At 39.5% G+C, this 24,627-nt stretch overlaps 1 protein-coding gene across 1 annotated transcript in view; it reads right to left on the reverse strand.

Moving 5' to 3' along the window:
- The window catches only part of TAF3 (TATA-box binding protein associated factor 3), a 120,914-nt gene that overhangs the window by 42,679 nt on the left and 53,608 nt on the right, over positions 1 to 24,627 (reverse strand). The window lies entirely within an intron of this gene.

Raw genomic sequence — 24,627 nt, forward strand, 5'->3', positions numbered from 1 at the left:
CAAAAAAACAGAGAAAAAGAATAAAAGAGAGATTCAGAGATATCAGAGTCCTGCATGTACACTAGGAGAGCTGGGCATGAAGGTGAAATGATTTGTGATACACTCCTCTTGGTATCTCTTGCAACAGATGCAAAATAATAGAGGAAGTTTTTGTGGAAACATTAGGCAAGTTTCAAAATATCGTCTCTGTTTAGAAACATTCCAACCCATTTTTTAAAAGAAAAAATTACAGCTCTGATAAAGACCTCAAAGCCAATCTTGTGTGATGCTGCACTTTACCCTCAACTCACTCTTAAGTATACAGCAGCCTTCGTTTTGATGCAAGGTCTGCCCCAGTGCTCCTAATGACCTTGGCAAAATTCTTAAACAAAAACAAAAAACACACAAAACCCCCTTCAGGACCTCAGGCTCCGAAGCTATTTTAGAATTAGCTTTGAATAATTGTCCCACAATAGGAGTTTTCTTGATTAATTGCTTAAGATAAGGCCTCCTTTTCCTTGCTGGCCTCCAGTGACTCCCCCTACTTCCCACAATCACTTTTGTCTCAGTCTCCTGTTCACTGGGAACTGCTAAGAAAAAAATCAGAGATACACCAACTCCATTACCTGAGGATTAGCCATGAGATAACCCTATGTATTCCATTACTGACCATTATTTGAGTAATTATTCAATCAAGTTTAGACCATGTGAAAGATGCACTAATTGTTTTGCAAAGCTTGCCCAAGCTGTATATCTAAGGGATGCAACTTGTGTCCTTTAACAAAACAAAAATGATGTGCTGATTGCAAAGGAAAATGAGAAGTGGTTTTGTATCGAACTCTGCTTTAAAAAAAAAAACAAAACTAATTAGGCTTAACTAGGAGTTAAGGATCTATTTTGATCAAGTTTCCGCACAAGCTGGATTGTATACAGACTTGATTACAGAAATTTTGCAGGATATTGCTTTGCCATCTGAATTATTTAAAAAACAGTATTTGGCCGTTAGTTTTCTAGCAGTTTATGAGATAAGCATCCTGAATATAGAGAAAGCAGGTATAGTGGAGAAACAAACAAAGAGCCAGTAACCAGCAGGCTTAATTTAAACAAGAAACTTGTGCACACACATCAGTACTAGACTCAGAGGGCTTGATACCCTGATTTTAACTGAATTAATGTCTTTTAGCTAAGTAATATTTTTCTTGGACACATGGCAGAAATGAAAAAACCCTATGAAAACAAATTTAGCAAAGGAATTGGCTTCAGTAGGCAGTTTTACATAACATTAACTTTCCACTCAGACAGAAAAAAAAAAAAAGATCCTTCATTTTAGAGATGTTGGATTCCCATGTAATCTTCCCATTTCATGGACCTGAGACTGGTACACTACCAGGTGACTCCCTGCCGAGAGGGAACTGAAATTTCCGGGGACACCAGCTGATGCTCTACAAAGACCCCCGAAGAAGCCACAAACTAAAGACAACTTCTTCATCTCGAGATACAAAACCTCCCTTAGCCATCAAATGCTGCAAAGGCATTTACAGCTGATGCAAAATTAATCTGTAACTATTTATTTGATCATCTTCTTGTTGCCACACTTTCTAAACCCGTGTTCTTAAAACCGCCACCGTCAAACAAAATTTACAGCCTTTATTTTTAAAAGCCCATCAACCTTCCAGCTCCAGCAGATCTCATGTAATACCTTGTATAAGCTATTTTCTAGACATAGTTTCCTTATAAGTGCCATTCTGGTAGATGGATATAACCAGCCCTTGCTAGCATCCGGAGGGGTAGTTTGGCAATTTTTAACCTAGGTTGCTCGACTGTCTTCCAGCTCTTGGCTAACGCAGATAAAGCTTCCACATGGCTTCCACAAACTCAGACCTTTACCACCTCTGTCTTCATGAGTTTTGGGGGGTGGAGGGGAGATTTATCTATGGGAGAGAGCGCAGACTGTTGGTATTCTCAGGATTCAGGAAGAACGAAGCGTGCTCAGCCGTGGCGAGGCAGCTCCTTCCAAGCTAGGATTAAAGCCAGTGGTAGGGAAGCTTGGGTTTTAATGTATAAATTGTTGCAGAGTACGCTCAGCCAAGCACCTTTGCTGATGAACGGGACTTGAAATTCGGTGGGGAGGGGATTATCTTCCTGCTGTGGCATGTAATTTTTAAGAACACCCCTCTATTAATCTAGTTACGTGCCAAATAGTAAGCAGCAGTTTGACCCAAATCCTATTAGCAACAACAATCTGTCGTTACCTCCTCTCCCCAAAATGAAATATGCTCTGGGATGCGTTACAGAGAAATAAATTGAAATGCGGGAGGTTTTCTGCATTAATTTCTCCCACCTCCCAATTCAAATTGTAAATTCATGGGGCAGGGACCTGAATTATGATGTTTGTAAAGCACTACTTTCACCCACACTGCTGCATGAATAAATCATGAACAAAAACAACACTGAAGATTTTCTTTCCCATTTCTTTGTTTCTTTTTGTTCTGATTCTCTGGTTTCTCTCATCCTTGTATTTTCCTCCTTTTGCTTGGTCTTCATTGCCTGCCCCTTCAAAAACCCAGAAAATATTAGTTTTTCTGTATTACATTTTTTTGCCTTTTCCTGTCCCTTACTCTAAGCTTTCTCTTTTGCTAACATTTAGCAGAAAGATAAAAATTAGAAGAGGGAAGAATACCTTTGCTTTTCGTGTCACTCAGGATATTTTCATGAAGGAGACTGTGGCCAAAGGCAAGACTGAAGCAAAGGATAAAGGACAAAACATCCAAGAAGCCCATGAAACATGGGACCGTAAGAAGCAGTAAGAAGAGGGAGAGGAGATAAAGGGGAGTTACACTAAACAAGTATTTCAGGGGCAAAATAAGGAAGATGGGACAAATAAGGATGTTGTGGACACATGGTCAAAGTGCCTGTGGAACAAGCCAGAATGTGAATGGGCAGCAATCGCTTGCTAGTTTGGTTTCTCCAGCACATGATGCTAAATCCTGCAAGTTCTGGTCCTCGAACACTCATTTAGGGAGAGTCTCTTCACTCCTGAGTTGTTCCATCTCACACCTGTCACTGCAGATACTGTGGCTTCATTTCTTATGCACATCCAGAAAAATAAAAAATGCCTGAGGATACTCTTAGATAAGAAGCTGTTCAGATATGACGTATCTCAGCAGTTATTAAAAAGTAATCACACCTCATATTCTCATGAAGCATTCATTACTTTCAGAAGGGATTTAGATATCTAACTTTCAGATATACAACTTTTGCAGATCCTGCTTTATTTTATATATTATATGTTATAGTAGAAACCAGGAATGGCTGAAGAATCCCAGTTTGGTCACTAAGTTATAGATTATCTTGCTTAAAACGGTGAATTCAGTGACACCATGCCAAACCACGAGAATATATCCTAGCACATGACCGCCAAGATGAATTAGCTTATAATCTCTTGGGTTTTTCTGGTTTCTAATATAATGCTCAGGAGGATGAAGTTGCTTGCAATGATCAGCAGCTTGGGACATGAGGTACCGTCTAATGTAGACTGCCATAGAGCGTGGTTGCACATTACCCTTGCTTCAAGCACAGCCACGCTCTGACATTCGTCCCACAGCAACCAGTGGCCATGCAGCCACAGGGCAGATCAGTTCAGTGAGCTGAAGGAAAAGCCAAATTCTCCTCTCCCTCCTCCCTGAAAAAAACAACTTTTAGCCTAATCAACTCGTTTAACCAACTCAAAGGAAAGGGGGAGAAACGACCAGCCAGAGATGAGAGCACGCCTGCTCCTCTTGGCAGCATCCCACAGCTAAGCACCAGATAAACCTTCCACCCAGCACGCAGCAGCCTACGTCAGACATGGGGGTATCAGTCCTCTGACTTAAAAGAACGGCACACGATGAAAACACAATGTTCAAGGTCAGTATATCACAGTATACCTACACGATTTCTGTTACTAACTTTGCTTTTTATATTTTAGTAGACTTATGAGCCCTTTCAGGTGAGATGGGATTTCCTTCATCTTCTCTTAAGGGTAGATACAGACGCTTGTTTACCTATTCAGCCTCTTGCTGCAGATGGAGAAAGTTAAGGAGAAGACTTGTTCAGATCTCTTACTTTGCAGTAGGACAGAGGATTCTTTTTCCAACTGGGGCAGGAGATTTATTTATTTTTCCTGAATGGCATCTTTGACTCGGCAGAGATTGCTCCTCAATTTACCTTCAAAATTTTGTTTTGTTTCCCTCTCTTTACACCACATCATTCCCTAATAAAGTGGGAGAAGGAAAACCCTTTCCTCTCTCCCTCCCACCAAGAGCTGTCACTGCTCTGAGCTGAAAGACAGACAGCAGAAGAACTTCAGATAATGTCTAGAAATCTCTCTCAAAGATGAAATATCACTGAAACGTACAAAAAGGACCTGCCACCACTTCTTTTGCAGGGAGCTAAAGAGCATTTAACAAAGAATTTCAGATCCACAAATATCTGAGTTTGTTTCAAGTGCTCGATAAGACCCTGGCAGACATCAAATTCTTGTTTTATTTCTGAGCTTCTCCCCCTCCTCCACTATTTCTGGGCTAGAGAAACAAACACAAAACGTTGGTGTACTCTCTGTACAACCAGGAACTCATTAAGTTCAATCAGAATGACCTCCAGAACTGTGGGATGAAGTAACAAGAAAAATAAAGCATTAGGAATTTTAATACAATAACTACTTGCTTCCTTTTGCCATAAATTCTTTACGGGTCTCTAAGATACATCTGCTACCATGGGATAAATATCTTGTGCTCTGGCTATTAAAGGTTCCCTACAAAAATCTCAGATTTATTCAGCTATCTGCACAGAAAGCTGTTTAAAAAATCTAGGTACCTTACAGGGAGAAAGAAATCTAACCATAAAATCTGTGAGCAAGAACAAGGACACCTTCTTAATCCTCTAAGTAAGAAAGGTGTTGTCAGGACTTGCATCTAGGCCTTCTGCAAATTAGAAAAGAAAAAAACCAGTCAGTTATGGTCAAAAGCATAAGGAACTGGGAGGAGAAAAGACAGGTAACAATTTTAGTCAGGACACCTGAGAAACTGTAAATACAGTATTTCCATTTTCAGTATGCTACACCACCATGAGAGAATATTACCCTTGACATATACCAGATACGCCGAATGACAGAGCAGCAAAAAATATCATTTATCATAAGCAATATGATTAATAAGCTCAATGACTGCTCAAGAATACCAGGTATTTAGAGACACAAGATACTCGATTCAGAATAAAAGTCTAAATTCATTCTTGCTCAGGAATAATATTTTTGCCAAGCCGCTGTTTTGGGAATTTTCTGTTACCAAGACCAGATATTTCAGGACAACCTGCTCATGGCACGGCCACGTATTTTTACAGGCTCTTCATCCACAAATGGCAAGGAATTTGCACAAACAAACAAAATCAGGGGTCTTGTTTTACAGAGGAAAAAACAAACAGGGCTCAGAAAGGACAAACTATTTATGCGGGGTCACTGTCACACAAAATACTGGTGGCAGAGCTGAAAATAAGAAGTATAGGATGAGTTTGGAAATCTGACACTGAACCTACCAGCTCACCTTTTGCTTAAGAGAAGGTGTAATCTGGCTAATCAGATATTTTTTATACAGTCAGAAGGAGAAAGAGTCCATCTCTCACTCCTTGGATTAGGGGAGATGTCTTAAAAAAAAGGAAATGGTGTTTGTTCATCTGCAGTATGATCCTGCATCTCTCCTTTGGAGAGGCAAGCTCCTCCTGCCACTGAAACCGTTAGTAGATTCTTCTGGCAGAAAGAGTAGTTTAATTCCTTGCAATTCATTAGCTACTTTGGTCACTGGGCTATGACCGATTTGGGAATGACCATCACTTTGTGGCTGATGCCCCATTCAGAAAAGGTATAGTTTTAAATTTTAAAATAAATCGCAAAAGGACTGTGAGATTGTAACATCCACTTTTTGTACCTCATCCTTCTCCCTGCCTCCATCCCCCCCCAGTACGGATTAGGATGGGGAGAGGGATGAATTATCTCTGGAGAACTATAAAAGATAGAATTGATTTTTGGTAAGAACTCCAAGGAAGTTCTTAATACCGCCTTATCTTTGTGAGTAATACAGAAATGTTCCTCCACTGAGTGAGCGCCTATCTTCGAAGCTATCCTTGCCAATGTTATCTCTACAGAAAAGCAGCTTTGAAGGACAGAAAATAATATATGTTCCCCATTGCTTGAAACGGAGTTGTGTCAAAACTTGTAATACAGAGTTTAGGTTCTACGCTAGATATTTCCATAACTTAGGGGAATTCAACAAGTTCACTGCTGTGATGTTAGCATGAGGCCAAGATAAGATTTGCCTATCTCGCATAATGAAATTTAATAACTGTGATGCACTTCAGAGCACCTGCACAAACCTAACGATGTGACATCGCCCAAATTCACAAAGTCTTGCACGTTAATATTTTTATTACAATGTGAGTTTGTGAAGCTTCTTTAAAAAAATTTAAAAAACCCATCATCTTTAAGTATTTCTTGAAGAAAGGCAGCAAAGTCTAGGTTTATAAGGGGAAGCAATCTCCTATTAGACTAGTAAGAAGAGATGGAAAAAATAGACGTAGTTTTGGATGCACAAGCTATTTATCAGGACAGAGGCTTGTGTGCTTGAAAGTTTTTTGTTTTGTTTTTTTCCCTGACCACAACAGGAGGTCTAAAAGGCAATACTACCTCCGCCTCCTACAAACTGTCTGATCCTGGCTGCAACATTATCAACACAAATATTGGACTGTCCCACCCCTCATCATTTAGGGTAGTCCCCCTACCCCACTTCTGAGCGTTTAGGCCAAATAGTCGATTTTCTGAGAAACAGAAGCCTTTGATTCAAAAGTTCCCGTTTCTAAGATAGGCTCATTTAAACGTGCACGAATCTCTAAACGTCATCTTCTTGCCAGTCCAGGGTTATGCTTATGTATAATACTTTCCTCTCTATTTTCAGCCCTTGACAGCTAGCAAGGAGAATGCATACAGAAAGCATCTTGCAGCTCCTCTAAAAACAATCCTCTTCTGCAGCCGAGCAATCTCTCCCAAGAAAAAGAACTTTTTGGTCATCTGCTGAAGCTAGTAATTCTGTTCTTTGGACTCCCAGGATTTCTGCTATCTGATGGAATATTTAAGCGGAGACTTCATTCCCCCGGCAGAGCGCCGACGGCTCAGCCACTCCACTCCGGTGTTCAATGAGCTCTTGTGTTCTATTACAGAAGAAATGCGATTTTCTGCCCAGCTGGAAAATGATACTTCTTCCTAGTGCAGAGATTTGTACCCCACTCTAGCCCATCTAAATAGGTCACAGTCACATTTTCACAATACTACCAATATATCCCTTCAAAAAAATGCAAAAGCTTAATGCACCCAGGGCAAAGACTATCTAACATGGAATACTGCACGCTCTCTCCTTAGGGAGGAAAAATAAATAAATCAAACTAAGGAAAAAGTTACATCTCTCTATAAAACCTCTTCCTCTGATCTGGCAGGTTGGAATAGCCCTCCCGTATCTCATTCTCTCATCAACTTTCCTATTTCAAGCAGATTTGAAGGCCCCACTCTGCCAGTGACCAGCTCGGCGGTGCTTGACAAGACACAGCTCTGCGCCTTAGTCCCACCCTCCATCAAACGGGGATTATTGTTATTTTTCCCTGAGTGCTTTGAGCTCTCTGAGTGTACCAGGAAGCCTTATTTATTCATTTGCCTGCCCCAAATGAAACAAGCTCTGTCAATCCTACTGGGCAGGATGCTATAGCGTTACTGTTCTACGCGGTGCAAGTCTGCCAAAAAAATGGACACGTCCAAAAATATTAGGAGTTTGAGGTCTAGTGCGCTTTCTTGAGGAAACAAAAACTGTGATACGTTGTTTAATTTCTTCTTCGGATGTCTTCTGTGCATGCTTTTCTTATGCTGTTTTACCAGTCAAATACAGTAATTAAGCACTCGTTAACGTGCCCTTCAAAAGCACACGCTGTTCCCAGCTACCCTGGTGTAAATCTGGACTAAGCTTAAAAAAGCCAAGAGAGTTAAACCCTGCATGTGAGCGGACTGAAACTTTCAGTGTCAAAATACATTCGAGGTAAAATGAATCAAAACGTGGAGAAAGGGGATGCTCAGAATTGATTTTTCCAACAAGGCATTTACAGGCACTCCAAACACGATCTCCACTTCAAACATAAAATAGTCATTGTGCTGATTTGTTACAGTATGACTTGCTAACGTATTTGATTCCACATTATCTGAAACTCCTAGTTATCCGAGGTCTCATCTTCTTAATGGAAGTGAATGTACAAAAGCAGAGCACTCACTTTAACACACAATATATTATCTATACAAATTGGTACTCATTCAACAGACAAACTTAAAAACCAAATTATGGTTGACTATCTATTTGATACTCTGCAGCAGAAAACTCCGCTTAAAGCCTGATAGCTTATAAAGCCTTTTAATGACATTTCTTGGCATTATAAAATACCAGATCTTGACTATGTGCTAGAACTCGGTAGAAAGCTCCCATGAGAAGAAAATCTTTGCTAGTTGGTTGTTGCAGCTGAGACCTTACCAAATATTAAACAAATATGGTACTGTGGGCTAAGATTTCAATATTGTAAAAATGTTTCTTGGCATAATACCCCCCTGCCGTCTCAAAATCAAAGATTCCTGCCGAAGCAACATGCTAGGTATCTCTAAGGAAATGATTTGGAAGCAAATTTCACAGGTAACCCTGCACCTAAGACACTGATCCGGCAGCCAGTGAATTTCAACTTTTATCTTTGCTTCGCCACAGATGCCTCTAAACTAAGTTGCCTGCAAAATAAATTCAGAGCCTTGCCTCAGTTTCCCCAATTTTTGAGACCGCACAACCTACTTGAGAACAGTGAATTAAGTCAAACATGGAAACATAACTCCCCAAACATGCATATGTGCACGCATGCAGAAATCCAAATTGCTTTTCCATTCCAACACACTTTCCGCACTTAACAAAGTCAGATGCTAGAGGTATTACTATTTATTTAGATACTTCTACGTGATAGTAAATAATACTTTCTAAAGCACATGGCTTTTTGCCTTCAGCACAGATATTTTTGAACTCAGGGCCATATTCTCAACAGCGCTTCAGTAATCTAGGAATAACAATCCCAATAACTTTCAGCAGAAATACTATTTTATATTTCTTAGGCACCCAGAAGAACCTACCTTAATTTGCCAACTCCGTTAATTAAAGCTTATTAGAAGTTCTAACTTGCAAACAAAACTCTGCAATAAAAATGGTAAATCCCACATCTCATTCTACAGCTTTTCATCAGGATATAAGCCAGATCCTAGTTGTATAGTATCAGACATGCTATTAACAACACAGCACACTACACAGTTTACCGAATAAAAATTCAAGTCCATAGTACAGTGACAGATATTTGGATGCTACTGGGCAGTTCATGTTATAAACAGAGGCATTTCTCTTGAAAGTTCAATAAGGTTGAAAGCCAAAACAGTGATACAGCATCAGGGATTTATCATCTAATAATAAAAGAGTGTTTGTTCCTCTGGTTCAACAACAAGTGGAGTCTCATGCTGAAAGAGCAGGTTCAGCAGGCATGCAGCTTTTCAATTGCACTCCTTATTGTATGCTTTATATTAAAGAAAGCAATTTAACTTTTGAGGACAAGAAAATTATCTTGAAACTGAAGTCCTGCCTAAGCTCAAGGCCAAGCTAGAAAAGAACATATAAAATTATTAAAAGGTCTTCAATTATTACTATAGCTGGAACACTTGCAACAGCTATAATTCAGGGTGCCTACACATTTTAATTATAACCCCCATTTTCAGCAGGTTATAGCTTTCCCTATGATGCTAAAATTTATCAGGTTTGCCCTGTCATAGCCTTTTAAAAAAAAAAAAGTTTAGGCCATATTGCTTACGCCGGCTCAAATCATGGGAAAGTAGAACAAAACTGAAAGTAACTGCAGTTCTGCTGCCCCACGGGTGACAGAGCAGAGGTGGAAACCACTTGAGCAACCTCTCTTAATGGTGCTTTGGAGTTTTTTGGTGAAAACTAGGTATGGTATCATTGAATCCACTCATGTAAATTCAATGAAGTATAAAATAATGAAAGCGAGGATTTACATGGCTGTCAAGGTAATGTGAAACAGAAGCAACACCGTCCTCCAAGAAGCTGTGTTGTACCAAGCATATACGTGAATTAATTGGCCCTACTTCCACAAGTACAAGCAAGGTTTCCTACCTAAACAAGTCAGGGCTTCTAGATCTTTGCCTCACTCCTTATCAAGCAAAAGTGAACAAAACTGGATTCTGCAGAAATGATCTAGGACAGCATTTTCTGGACCTCAATTTTCTACTCATGGACCTTCCTACAGCAGTAAACCCCCGTCCCCGCAAGCTTTGATGCAAGGCACAACTCTGGTCACCTACAGAACAGACCGATCTGCTAGTGTGCAGCCAAAATTAATCCTCCTTTTTTTTTTTTCTTTTAAATATCCAACAAATTTAACGTAAAGCCATCCTGAGCCAGTGACAGGGATGCCTGCTAACTCTCGAAAGACTGGAAGTACTTTCAGTTGAGTTATATACCTTTGACAGTGCAGATGGGCCCAACTGATGATCTGCTGGTTGTGTATGTCCTGCCAGAACAGAAAAACCAATCTGCTGCCCACTCTTCTACAGCAGCATGTCTGGGGAATACTTGGAAATTCAGAGCAGGCTGAATTACTTGCCCTGGCCAAGGCATCTCGCTCCCGTTGTTTTCTTTTCCTAGGTCTGCTCAGAAACGAGCAGGGATTTCCTGTGCACGCAGGCTGGGCTGCAAAGGCACAGTCAGCTTTAAACTGGGAAGCACTGGACAAACCGGGCATACACAGATCGCTTGTACTGGGCTCCAGCAGTAGGTTCACTCACCTGACATATACTGATTAAAATTTTGTTGTTCTTCTAAAATGCTCCTCTGGATTCTGAAATATTCAGTGCAAAGTATAATATTACAAGTAAATAAAACTAAAGCAGAAAAGAATCTCATACATACACAATGACGAGTACCTACAAAACTATACACCAATGACTAAATTAGATATTAGGTGCCTGGATGTAACTACCAAGCAAAACTACTAAATTGTAGTTTTGTAGATCCAGATTTGTCGAATCAAGCTCCAGCAAATCACTGCTCTCAGTGCACAACCTCGTGCTGCATCCTTTCAAGTTTACAGAGTTCTGATAAGTCAAATATTAATGATATCGTGCACTTGAGAAATAAGTTGTGATGGTAACACGCTCGTGCAATGACATGTTAAGATTCTATGTCCAACCTCACCACTGGTATTTCCTGACTTTTTTGAGCTGAACAAATATAACCTCATATGTCTCAATGTTTAAAAGAATGATGTAACATAGTAGTAGCATTGAATTTATGATTGTTTTTAATAAAGAAGCATCTTGGAGACCCCAGCTAACAACAGAACTCCATTGTGGTAGATACTGTCCAGACTTAACCTGAAAAGCCCTCAGTCAGAACAGTTTACAAATCAAATACATAAGACATACCTAAGATGAAGGACAGGAAATATTACTGTAATAATACTGATTTATGGAGGAAGTGACCTACCTAAGGTCACAAAGCAAGTCTGACCCCCGTCTTCTGAATCCCAGTCCACTGCACTAATTGCAAAACTGTTCTTCATCTTCCTCCTGAGAGGAGGAATTGGCACAGCAAGGCTGATGCTGCACCAGGAGAGCTCAGGGCTCCAGTCGGGCAAGGCAACAAAGCAGTTTTACAGCTGCAGACAACAATGATAATTTTAAGGATGGGAAGACAAAATCTTTAGTTACCTTCTGCCTTTGCCATTTTGTCTCACTTAATTTTTTTGGTTTGGAAAATATAGCTCCAACAGTCTGTGCGGGATCTCAAAGGACTTTTAAAATAAGGCACAGGATCTTCCTTGGTGGACTAAAAAGTTTTATCTCACTCAGTACTCAAAAAGCACAACTGTACTGTCCTTTCTACACCCTCTGTGTCCAGAAAATTTAGCCTATACCATTGTCCTACCACCCAGCAGCAAGTTCTCTATACGTAATATTCTATTTATTTGCAGGATATACTGGTGTTTTAAGTGCATTTTTAAAGTATTACATCACACTAAGCTGTTAAAACACTCATTTCACAGGTGAACAAACTGAGATTAAATGATACAAGAAGACTGTTTGCTGGATCAGCTGAAGGCTCGACACAAATTCAAAGAGCTCTTGAAGTAAGACTCTTTATTCACGATAATGAACTTGCGAGAAGTGCAGAGAAACCTGTTAAAAATGCATTTAACAGGATCCACAATACAGAAGACAGTCACTGCAGAGATAAGTGGTCCAAGACCTTCAACTTACACTGGCTGAAGCTGATGAAGTTGAAGAACAGTAAAATACGTCACCTTTAGGCTAGTGCAGAAGTAGCCACCCCTCCAGTGGCTCTTTAACTCTCCCAGGTGCTGATATGGCATTTGTATTTAAAATACACAATATCAAGACATTTTAGGTCAGTCCTAAGGAATTTAAGTACAGGTTTAGTTATGGTTTCACTGGGAAGTTCTATATATTTAAGCTGCTAATCTAAATCATCATTATGATGATTAAACCATAAACATTGCAATGTCCTTTCAGCAGACACAGTCTGAAAACACCCGGAGCTTGGAAGCGGACAGGTGTCCTTGTTAGTTTATTTTTGTCTCCATCTCCTTTAAAGTAAGCAAAAAGCTCCCATTCTGGGTTAGCACAGGATCAATTAAGAGCCTATTTTAATTGAATGGAAGCCAAGCTTTCCTTCAGAGCTATATGGGCTGTGTATTCACTGATCAGACTAATTTCTCCCTTGTGTGACTCTTCAGGAAAGTTTCCTTACGCAGGAGCTGGTGAGACTCAGACATCAAACCTTAATTGCTGGGGCAAGTTTTTCTTTAAGTTGATTTTTAGGTACCTTTAAACTTTTAATTTAGAACACTAAAAACAAATAAGAGGTCAACTCTTCAAACACAGTCCATGTTAAACAAGAGCATTTATAGGGTTATAACTAAGGAAACAAGCACATTTATAGGGCTGCAAGAGAAAAGCAACTTGAGCTTCTGCTAGAAGTGAAAGGGGTTGGTGGGCAGGGAAGGGAATATAAAGAAAGTTTCGGGCAGTTTTTGCATGACCTGCATATTTTGACTTCTGATTTTTCTGCCTATCAAACGGTAACACCCACAGACTCAACAAGTAAAGCTCATCAGGGACTGAAATCACTGCAGGAAAAAAATCCTGAAAATACAGGCTTGTTATTCTGTCGGAGCAGCTTGACTAGAAGATGCTGGCATGGGGGAGAAGAAAGGACCACCGTGGCTAGGAACCCAGAGCAAGTAATGCTGGTAACTCTTAAACTGCAACTGGTTTGCGAGCCATGCACCTCACTAAAACAGGAAAGCACCAGGACATCCTTCCCGTTACCTGGACTAAAATCTGTTTCATCCAGGGCTATTACAGAACAAAACAAGATTAAAAAAAAAAAAAATCACACACATTGTCCACCCTATAAAATCCACAAAAAGAAGTTTTGCTCTTCCCTTCTCTCCCGCCCCTCTCCCTGCAGCCTGGCGCCAGGCTCGGCCCAGGGAACAAAACCCACGTCCTAACGACTGGTATTTTCAGACGCGAACCCATTGACGACACGCAGCCATGAATACCTTCTCCTCTTACTGTAGGGAATGAAGAGCGGTCGGGTGGCGTTATTGTTTTTACCCAGTTACATCCTCGAGCCTGTCATCGGGTATAGAAGAAGCCTTTATGCAGCAGTTGTACTGTCCCATTTCCTGGCTTCTGTCAAGCTTAACAAAACCCAAGTACTAAACACATTTTATGCCTTGGAGTATCAAATGTTCTTTGCTATCAGTCGAAATGGAGCTCTGTTCATTTTCATTATTGCTTCATATGAAAATGTTAGCTCTATTCATATTCCACATTCAAGATGTTTAACCTGGGTTCACTGTATGAAAAGTCAATCATGTGTGCATAAATTCAATATATTTTCCCCATTTATTGCAGTACAATGAATATCTTACAGAGAGCAATGTTTGTGTACTGATTCAAAAATATTATCTCTTTCTTTTGCCCAATTTATTTTGTATTTATTTGAGGTGAGGCAGGTATATTTGGGTTAAATAAGCTTTATCATTGCTCAGGGTTTATTATGTTTAGCACAAGAAAGAAAGGCGGCGTAAGAGAAGGAAATAAAAAATCCATCTTCGAAATCATGCCAGCAAGTGGGAAGAAACACTTTTGCTGATAAACAGGAAATATTTTATTTCTAAAGTTAACATTCTTAAGTAAAAAAACAAACACTTCAGCTAAATTTGTGGGTTTTAAAACAAACTGTGGAAAACATTAAGGGAACTAAATAGAAACCATCTTTCAAGATGGTAAAACTAGGACAATTGCAAACAGGAGGTATTAAACAAGCCATGACAACGAACATACACAACAGCCAATCTTAACACCAATTAAATATATCTGCGATCAAAAACCTAAAAAAAAAATATACTTTGAGAAATGTCAATCAAATTATTATGTAATAACATAAACCCTTCACATTATTATTTATATTTCAGGAAGTCGCACATGCTCCAACTAGCGTCCAGTGTGTTCAGAGCACCCTACAACCTACCAAAAAGATAAATGAAGAGAATCCTTGCTCCAGAAAATGTGCGGTACAGTCAATGACTAGAGAAAGCTGGGGTAGAAGGGCAAGAGAAGAACAATTAATTGATGCAACTCATCTCGGAAAATCACCAAATGTTGGTAACGTTCTGCCTGGGTTCTCCTCTAACTCTGCAAAAGCACCATTTTTGTGCTGTTCATGGGAGTTTTGATCAAGATGGCAACGGTACATACTGCTGAAATTAAAATAAAAAAATATAAGCGGAAAACATCAATCTTCGTTTTTTTTTTCCCCGCCCCTCCTTTCTGCAAGTTTGCTCAATAATTTAAATGAAAGATCTAAAGGGAGTTTTCCATCTCTGCCGCCCTGTGCTGAAAGTGGAAACTGGATTTCAGACGCTCTTTAATAGAAGAATTATAAGATTTCCTTCTGAATCGAAAAAGCAATTTTGCAGTATTTTTTTGCACAGAAAAAAAAAATCAACTACACACACGATTTCTTTCCATCAATCTGTCTATTCTATCAAGGTTTTTCACCTAATGGGTAAACAGATTAAGCCCAATTTTTGGAGTACAGATTAACACGCAACATGCAGTGACAGTAATCAACTGCCCATAATAGTCACAGGTTTCTTATGGGTAAACATGCTTTTTTGTGCAAGTAAAATTAAGATTTTTATAGTCAGTGTAATACAACACAGAGCATGTGCTAGGGTGTAATAAGCACAAGTGACTGACGTCCGTCGGACTCCTGCCCACCAGTGCAGCCACTCCGGGCATGCTGCTGTACTGCAGCAAGTACTGGGCAGACTGGGATGTTGGGGAGATCAATTAATGTGTGAAAAGTGCTTTGAAGCTGAAAAGCAAGAAGTAAGTGCTAAGTATTATATCCCGTTTCAGCATGTCATTTCAACAGCTGCTCAAGCTTACGATAAACACAATGTATCTTAAAAAAAAAAAAAAAAAAAGGGCATGCAGGTAAGGAAAATTTAGAAATTCATCCCCAAGTTTCTACCTGCAAAATACTTGACATGATCACACACCATGCAGACGTTGTAACCAATTCATACTGTACAGAATGGGCACACAAAAAGATCCTGAAAACCCAAACAAGCATAAAACTTTTCTTCAAAATATTGGGGTCAAGTCAGCAGCCATGCATTTCGCTTAAGTGTGGAGCATTAAAAGGAACTTAATATTCTTGCAAAGAGAGGTGATCTGGAGGAAGCCCTGCTCTAATTTCTCTCTTCTGTTTAGATTCGTATACCAACGCCAAAACGTCGACGACTAAAGCAACACGAACATTATGCTATCATATTATTTACCTATGGTGGGAGAAGATAAAGAGTTTTAACGGAGTGAAAGCAAGTAAGAAAAACTCGACTTCAAAGCAAAAACTAATTATGTGTTTTACTAATTACATTTTAAAAAGATACACAGGGCATTACCAACGAACCCTGCAAAACTGAAAACACAACTGTGTCTCAGGCTGCCTTGGCCTGGAAAAGAGCTCCTGAGAATTACCAAGGGATTCCTGCTTCCCGCAAACACAGCGCCACTAATATTCTCCAGATTTGCTGGCCCTGCTACGAACCATCTCAAGAAAATGTTTACATTAAAGTCGGGTTCAGCTAGGAGGTCAGCTAACTTTAAGGCTTTAAGAAATCAGCAGCCGTCTTGTCTCCCTAGCAGTGCAGGGGGATGGGGAAAGGGTGTTTCTTTTTTTAAGAAAAAAAAGAAAATCATTAACTTGCTGCATGGACAAAACCTCAGTTTTTCACTCCATTTCATCTGCTGTCAGTGATGTGAAAGTTTTGGGTTTTTTTCTTCTCCCTGTCTTTAGGCGTCCATCAATAAATTGTCAGCACATCTCCAAAGTTTCTGCATACTTTGAAGCTGCTTTTAGACTAAGCCACGACATCTCACGTTTTAAACCTATAATGAAAATAATAGGCACTATCTCACACAATTAGCTGCGATTTTTATCAGGTTTCTGACTTTCAAACTGCAAGCGTATATCAAGTAAACAAGATAAGGAATTTATATTGTACGTACTCAGCCTTTATTCTTTAAAAATTGCTTCGATGAACACCGAGTGGATGTCAGATGATTTTCCGTTTCATTCTGTACCACACAAGAATCAATACAATCTGGTTTTATTTGAGCCAGGCTCCTAAGCTTACGTCTTATTTACATCTCGCAACTGATAAATGATAGCAATAAAAGTGTGGCATTCCACAGGAAGAAAGTGAGATTACACTTCATCTAATTGTTTAAAGTAGGAGAAACAGTATTCCCACTTGGAAATAAATGCCTTAAAGGCTTCCACTGGTATAATTGTATTGCAAAGGTCTAACAACTCTATGCTGAGCAAGAACTGCTGCAAACACAACAGTAAAAAGTCAGCTTTTTTTTTTTCTTTATTTTTTTATAGCTATGTATACATGTAAACATGTTAGAAAAACACAGCCTTCGTTCAAGGTTCTTAGAAATAATCAAAAAACATCTATGGCAGTGTCTGCGTAAGAGACTGTTCATGTGCGCTGTTAAATGAAGTCAGATGCACGTTCTCAAAGAGCACGAAGACAACTGTTAATATTTGCTTCTACCACAAAATGCGTTTAGCAGATCCAGGGTTATACACAGGGTACAACTTACAGCAACTGTCCCACGAGATACGGACTTGCATTGTGGCTAATCGAATTTTTATTATTTTTTTTTTAATCCCAGAACCAGTTCCTAACAGCACACAGACAGAGGGAAGGGAAATACCTGCACTGTGTTCTGGTTCTGTCTCATTAACTTTAATTTATCTCTGTACTAAGTGCAACTATTTTACCAAGGAAAAAAGCATGAGCACGCATGTGCGAGCTACACAGGTAAAAAGAGAGGTAGAAACAGACAAGTAAAATCCAAATTAGAAATAATTTGTGTACAGAAATAATCTGAGTAAGTTAAGAGACTGAGTTAGCACAAGGAATGGATGCAGAAACCTTTCAAAAAGGAATTGTTATTGTCCATTTTTAACTTGCAAAGTTAGCCTTTCTGCAGGGTCTGACTCTTTCGAGCCACTCCTTTTCCTGCTCAATGAATCCCAAAATGATTTCCAAAGCTTTCACTCATTTTGACACAAAGGATACAGGAGACTGTTTAGACTCCTAATAAGCCAGGAGCCGTTAAAGCTGCACAGTACTGTTAAACACTGGATGGCGGCAGCCAAGAAAACAATTCCTTGGAGAGGAAAACAGCCAGCATGTGCCCTCATGTAGGAATCACATACCAGAGGAAAAGAACTTTTTTGGGCTGGCGTGTGACGCGACTGTAAGATGCTCATTGTGCACGGAGGGGCTCCATTTCTCTGGCGTGCCCTGGAACTGGAAAAGGGGCATTTAGTGCAGCCACCCAACCGCGCCGCCACCTGCCAAAGAGCCCAGTGCCTGGCAAGTGCTGGTATTGCTGTCAACTGGCAATTACTAATAAATGCTGGTGACATATTCACATTGAATCTTCCAAAAGTTATGCAGAAAGATTTTTTTAATTCTACGAGAAATGTTGCTTTTTTTCCCCACCCCTCTACTAGGAAAAGCCGGACACCCCTTAAGAGCTCCTTAGAGGTGTATATAATATTGCGCTCATCTAAAGTCCAGTAATCTCCAACTATACCATAACAAGGGAAAGAGCACAGCGCAGTAATTAACACATCACTACCATATTTCTTCCAATTCAGCAAATTTACAGCTGAAAACAATTCCGTGTAACCCAATTTAATTACATTAAAAATTATGCAACTTATTTTATTAAAACGGGATTGATTGCTCTACAAAGAATTTAGATCCAACAATGACCTTCTGTGCTACTGTAAAAGGTGTTCAAAACCCAATGAACATACAATGAAGGCTCTAAACCAGAAACTAATTAGCTCACACACAAAATATTAAATCTGTTTCACAAATTATGTAAATCATATAAAAAATGAGGTATAATACCAATGGCAAACTTTATAGTGCCAAAATGGAATAAGCTGTATGTATACCTGCCTTCAAATTAACTAAAGCAATTATACTGTAAAATCATTAGCCCAAGACATAGTTTAAAGTCAAGCTTTAATAACTTAATGCTACATGTATTTTCTAACCACAGAAAAAGCGTTACATACGTTTACACTTCCCACTAAATTTAGAGGAGGTTATGCTGCATTAAACCAAGCAGGAAAAATAAAGTATTCAAGAAAAAAAAAAAAGAGGAATGCCAAAAACGTTTACTGCAGAAAATATGCACAAAATCAAGCCATCATCTCCTCTGGAGCTCTTTTCCCCACAAAAACAATGCATTATTATGCTTTTTGAAACACCAGCACGTTTATTATAACTGCCACCATCAAAAAAATTAAATAAACAACTCTCTTGAATGATGAGAAAATAAAACACAATTTTACATGATCCTGGCAATACTTTTAAATGCCAATTATCTGGTCTCGTGGCTCTGTGTGTCCTATGGCCAAAACCTCTTACTACTTCGCAGCCAGGGTAGGTGGAAGAAACAGCAACTCACGGTACAAGTGTCTCTGTACCGCAAGGAGTGGTGCTACCTCTGCGATCCTAAGGGATGGGATGAAATGTTCAATTTTTTTGCAGATGTGGAGTGCTCAGAAACCCTTGTGCAGAATCCTAATGGGATTTCCAACCTGCTTTTCATCCTTTTAAGATAACTGCCATGGAGCTTGATGCATCTACGTAGGAGTGAAGGGACTGCAAATAAGGTAAAAAGAAACAAGCTTTCTTACTCTGCTGCGATGTTAAATTTATTATTGCAATTTTCACAACACTAGGTGTATAAGACAAAGTCCCTCGTGCCATCGTGCGGGAGGACAAAGTTTAGGCAAAGGGCTGTGAATCACGTACCTGTTACCTTTCACAAGCCATGGCTCTACTGTATCTTCATGCAGCCTTATGCAGGTGTGACTTTTCAGATGCTTTGGGATTCCCTCAGCACAAAACCAAGATACTGCGTGCATGACTTACATCCGAAAATGAGCGCATACAACATACCCGCATAACAGTTTTTCTGGCCTGATTTGAGATGACTGCATTTTTGGGGGGTGAAGCTAAAAGCTGAAGCACAACTGTGATGCGTATGTGTGTGTGCGTGTGTGTATTCAGAAATAAAGATTATAGTTCAGCTTTAAGAAATAATGACTCAGACCTTTTAAAATTTCTTCTAGCTGTTCACAGCCAAGGTGTTACTGTCAAACTTCTAATGGACAGAAACACCTTTTGGATTGCTACAATTTTTTTTCATTTAAAAGAAAACAGCTTTTTGGTACATCAACATTGTTTGATACATTATGAACTACCCAAGCTAAAATTTGGTGCTCCATACCCCTTCCAAATAACTGGGGTAACCTACTGTCACGACACATAGAACCTAAACACTGCTCCAGGAATGGATGTGGCTTTGGTGTGTTATACAGGAGGAACTGCAGAGGATCTTTCAAAAACTGAGTAAGGAAGGTGAGAACTTTCCCCCTCTTTCCAGAATACTGATTAATAAAAAAGCGATTTTCTGAATTTGTTACGGGGCTTTGAATACTAGAAATGCAATGGGAGACTGATCAGCAGCGAGGTCAACTGGCCAAAGACATACAACAACTATTTTTGTGTGTATACATATCTACAATCACTAATCCCATGTAATCAATACACGCAGACTCCACATTTACTAGGGGCTGCTATAATACTGTTTTAATATCACCTTCCTACAAAGAGTATAAAAATGATGGGCATATGCTGGGAAGAAGTACTTGGGATGAGGGAGAGAATGGAAAGAATTACAGAGGGAAGAAACTGGGAAAATCTGAGCCGTATCTGGGCTAACCTGTAGTGAAAATTAATAACATCCACGCAGCCAACTGAGAAAGGAGGACTGCAAGGCAGGATCGATGATTGAATCTTGTAATAAAATGCATTTGATTGGAAAAAGTATTTCCTTGCCTCAAAGTATTCTCACAGTGATCACGCTACGATAGAAGTTGTCTCCTAAATATCAACTGCCTCTTGATGTTGCATGACCACCTCCCTCACTCTCTGCAAACAGAATATAAACACTATGGTAATTACAGTGACTGATGACATGTAAATATTTAATGCAGTTTAGTTTTTGTCTTCAAAATGCATTTTAGAAAGGAAAGTAAATTAGTTTCCGGAGCTGACTCCGGAACTTAGTTATGGAGAATAAGTATTGAAAAGGAGATAGTCAAGGCAAATCGTTTTGTCTGCCAGGCACTCTAAATTTAAAGGGAAAAATACTTGCTGGTGTAAACTGCATTTCTAATTTGTCAAAATAATTCAAAATTAGATCTTTGTCATCAAAACAGATGCAACAAAGCCAGTTCCCTGACAATATTTTATCTGTGTCTTTTTGACTTACTGCTTCAATCTGCACACGTGCCAAATGCCACAGTACTTGCTAACCACTTAATCTGTTTCCTTTGAAACTCATCATCAAATGCTCATTTCTGTACAGTTAACGGTAGGGTCTTTGTAATGTGTTTTCTTTTTAAAATGTAAATCCAGTGTCTTGGGAAGGTTGTTTGTTTTAAAAAAAACCCAAACCCATGAACCTATGAGATCTCATTCCATGCTTTTAAACAGCAATGTTAAGTATAACACATTAAAGAAAAAAGATGTCACTGATTTGAAAATTCCTTAGAGCCATATTTCCCCTTTTACAAACTTCTAATATATTATTAAATATTTTCTGAAAGAACAAAATTATAACCTTTCTATCTGTTGTTTCAGCAGCCCTAAAACCCTCTTTAGCTTTGAGAAATTTAAGGGAAAAGAGAGAGAGAGAATGAACGAATGAATGGGTCATGAAATATCCTAAAAACAAACAGCAAGAAAAACATCATTTCAACTGTATTACAGCTCCAATTACTACTTACACCCCATTTTCCTGGGTTAGACTGTATCTTGATCAATGATATCCCAGCTGGTTTTAGTTGAAAAAGTTTCCATTTCTCTCTACTAATGGTGCCACTGATAAAGAGGGAGAAATCCATCGCGTCTGCAGCAGAACTGAAACTCCATCGAGGGATATATATTCATATACGCATGCATGAACTGAAACCGTCAAGGAACATATATATTTATGAACCCTTGTCCATACACATAACATTTAGAAATATAGAAACCCGAACAGGAAAGTAGAGTGCAAGAAGCGTACCAGTATTAAAAAATATGCCAGAAAAAGGACTGCAAATCTTCCATCTCTAAATGCTGAATAAAAGATCAGTGGAAAGCAGGACGTTTCTGCAAAGTTACATGAGAAACCCCCAGCTTCGCCGTATCACCCTGTAGCACAATGTTTAATTCCCACTTCTAGATTTTCTAACAGCACATTGTCTGCAGATATATATGCAACAGTTAGACAAAAAGAAAATAATATATGCAAGGTTAAGCACCCTCAGGAAGTGACTGCTACAGCTCAGCTGATCCTTACACCGTCCCTTTCCCTTGTTTTATTGCTCTTCCGATTTACAGTGAAGTGCAGGTATAAAAACGCCTCCGGAAAGGTGGCAGGAGGATATTCTCATTCCCTGCATCTGTACAACTTTGGCAGAGAAAGAAGGCATGACAAAAACGTGGTAGCCTGTTTTAAACAACCAGTTTCCTCTTCTATGCAAGCTGAAAGCATGATCGAGTGGGCGCCGATCTCTGCTGTGCCCGGGGACCGAAAGCACAGCCGGGGACCTGCAGCCAGACACCGCGAGTCACAGCCGTGACCTACAGCATCCCCATCCCAACCAGCAAACCCGCCCGGGAGCTCGGCACATCTCCCCGCAGCCGCAGGCTGCTCCATCTATAAATTAGCAACAACATCGGTGTAGGGGAAAAAAAAAAAATAAAACTCTAACCAAAACTCGTCTGAGGTTTTGCTCATTTTGCTTCTCTCTGCTTGTACTGAGGTTTTTGGGTGCTTGTTTCCTTTTTGTCTTCTTTTTGGGGAGGGGGTGGAGGGGAAGGCTTGGCCCGTGTTTAGAAACGGTACGTAAACCATGAAAATATCTCACCACATGCACCAAGGCTGCAAACTTTTTTTTTTTGTTAAACGTTGCTACTGCATGCTTAAAAGACAAAACAGAGGAGCTTGAAGCAAAGATTTGGCTAATATGAGTAAGCTGTAAAGCCCAATTACTTTGACAGGGTCCTTTTCAAATTCACATTCATCTTCCAAGCAAAGCCAGTCTGGCATCGAGGATTCAACAAGTTATATTGTAACTGGGTACTTGTGTGTTCTTAAAATAAACATTTCTTCTCTTTGCATGGAAATGTCATCCTTTTCAATTTATATCTTTGGAAACAAAAGCCCCTGGAAAAGTATACAGAAAAAGCTCGAAAAATCCCATCCTAGTTTGCAAAATTGAAGTAAGATATACAAAGGAAATGAACCTGTGATACTATTGCTGTAACACAAACACCCACTGTCCACCACCACATTTAATTCACATTACATGCTTTTTTTTAATCCCAGGTTCTTCAATTTAGCAATGATGAGCCACATTAAAAATGAAAACTTAAATAATTGCATTTTTGTAGATTGTGTTGTGTTTAAGGCCAAAACAATCCACGAAACAAAGGAAACAGCCTTTTTTTGCTAATGGATTAGTATAAATCTCTGTTGGAAGAACAGGCTGGGGAGGAAAATAGGGGAGAATCTGAGGTATTTATATAATATTCTTTAGACATCCAGTTTAGATATCCAGTATTTTGAATCATCTTCCTGGAGGTGTGTGTCTGTCTGTTCAATGGCTTTACAGGGATCTTTGATTCCTATTTGTAATCACTTGTCAAACAACTTACATATCTGTGTTAGCCTCTATTAGCCAGTGTGAATATTCTCACACATGTTTAAAGTGGACCTTGAACCAAATCCCTCAACAGGAACAATTTTCATTTGATTTTTTTTTTTTTTTAACATTTAGGCCTAAATTTCAGAGCTTAAGTCTGCCTCCATATTCAATTAAAAGAAAAGTTAATGAGATTATAGTCAAGCAACCATATGAAGGCCTGAAAATACACTTTGTAGCTGAAATTACTTTGTTCTGGGTTTATTTTTGAGTATATGTTTCAACATAAACTCTCCTGTACAGGCAGCACATCCCCGTCTATCCATCCCAAACATTTTGTGCTCTGTGCACAGCTCTTCCACAGCCAAACCCAGATTTCCCATGCGTGCAGAGTTTGGTATACCAAAATCCACATTCATGTTACAACCGAAGCACATGATTTAATTTGTGGACTATGTAGTCAAATTAAAACAGCTACCAAAAACCCAAGCCTGATTTCCTGCCTTTTCTGTCCTCGTATTTCTACCGCATCGTGTTAATAATCGATTTTTCCATTGGATTTCCTCCTGTTTAAGGAAGGGACCAACCTGCTATTGATCAGCCGTTCAGACACGGCACGGTTTATTTGAACGAGCAACGTGAGATCCGAATGAAGGCACTGGCCACGTCTGAATGTCCTCACCCATGTACAAGATCGCACACTGAAATAAACCCAGCTGGGCCGAATTTTGATGCATTGAGCGCTCCAAAAAACACGTTCCCATTACACTGGAGGGGAAGATCTGGAGGGCTACAGCTTGCTACACAAAAAGCTATCGTTTGGTGAGGAGGGAAATATGCACCACAAGCAGCCTGTAAAAACACACAATTTAGAATTAGTGAAAAACTTGCTAGAACCTGGGAAAAGCCACTGTTTAGAGCCAGAAAGGAGAAACCATCCCATGCCATCAAAATGCTCACGGAGTTTAGACTTTGAGGTTAAGAATAAGGAAGCGCATTCCAAGTGTTCTGCTTCTGTCCTTCAAACACAGTTTTAAGGTCTTAAAAATATATTGCGAAATGGGATCCCTCCACCACAGTTACACAG

The sequence above is a fragment of the Gymnogyps californianus genome, chromosome 1 (assembly GCF_018139145.2).
Source record: "Gymnogyps californianus isolate 813 chromosome 1, ASM1813914v2, whole genome shotgun sequence".
NCBI classification, from domain to species: Eukaryota; Metazoa; Chordata; class Aves; order Accipitriformes; family Cathartidae; genus Gymnogyps; species Gymnogyps californianus.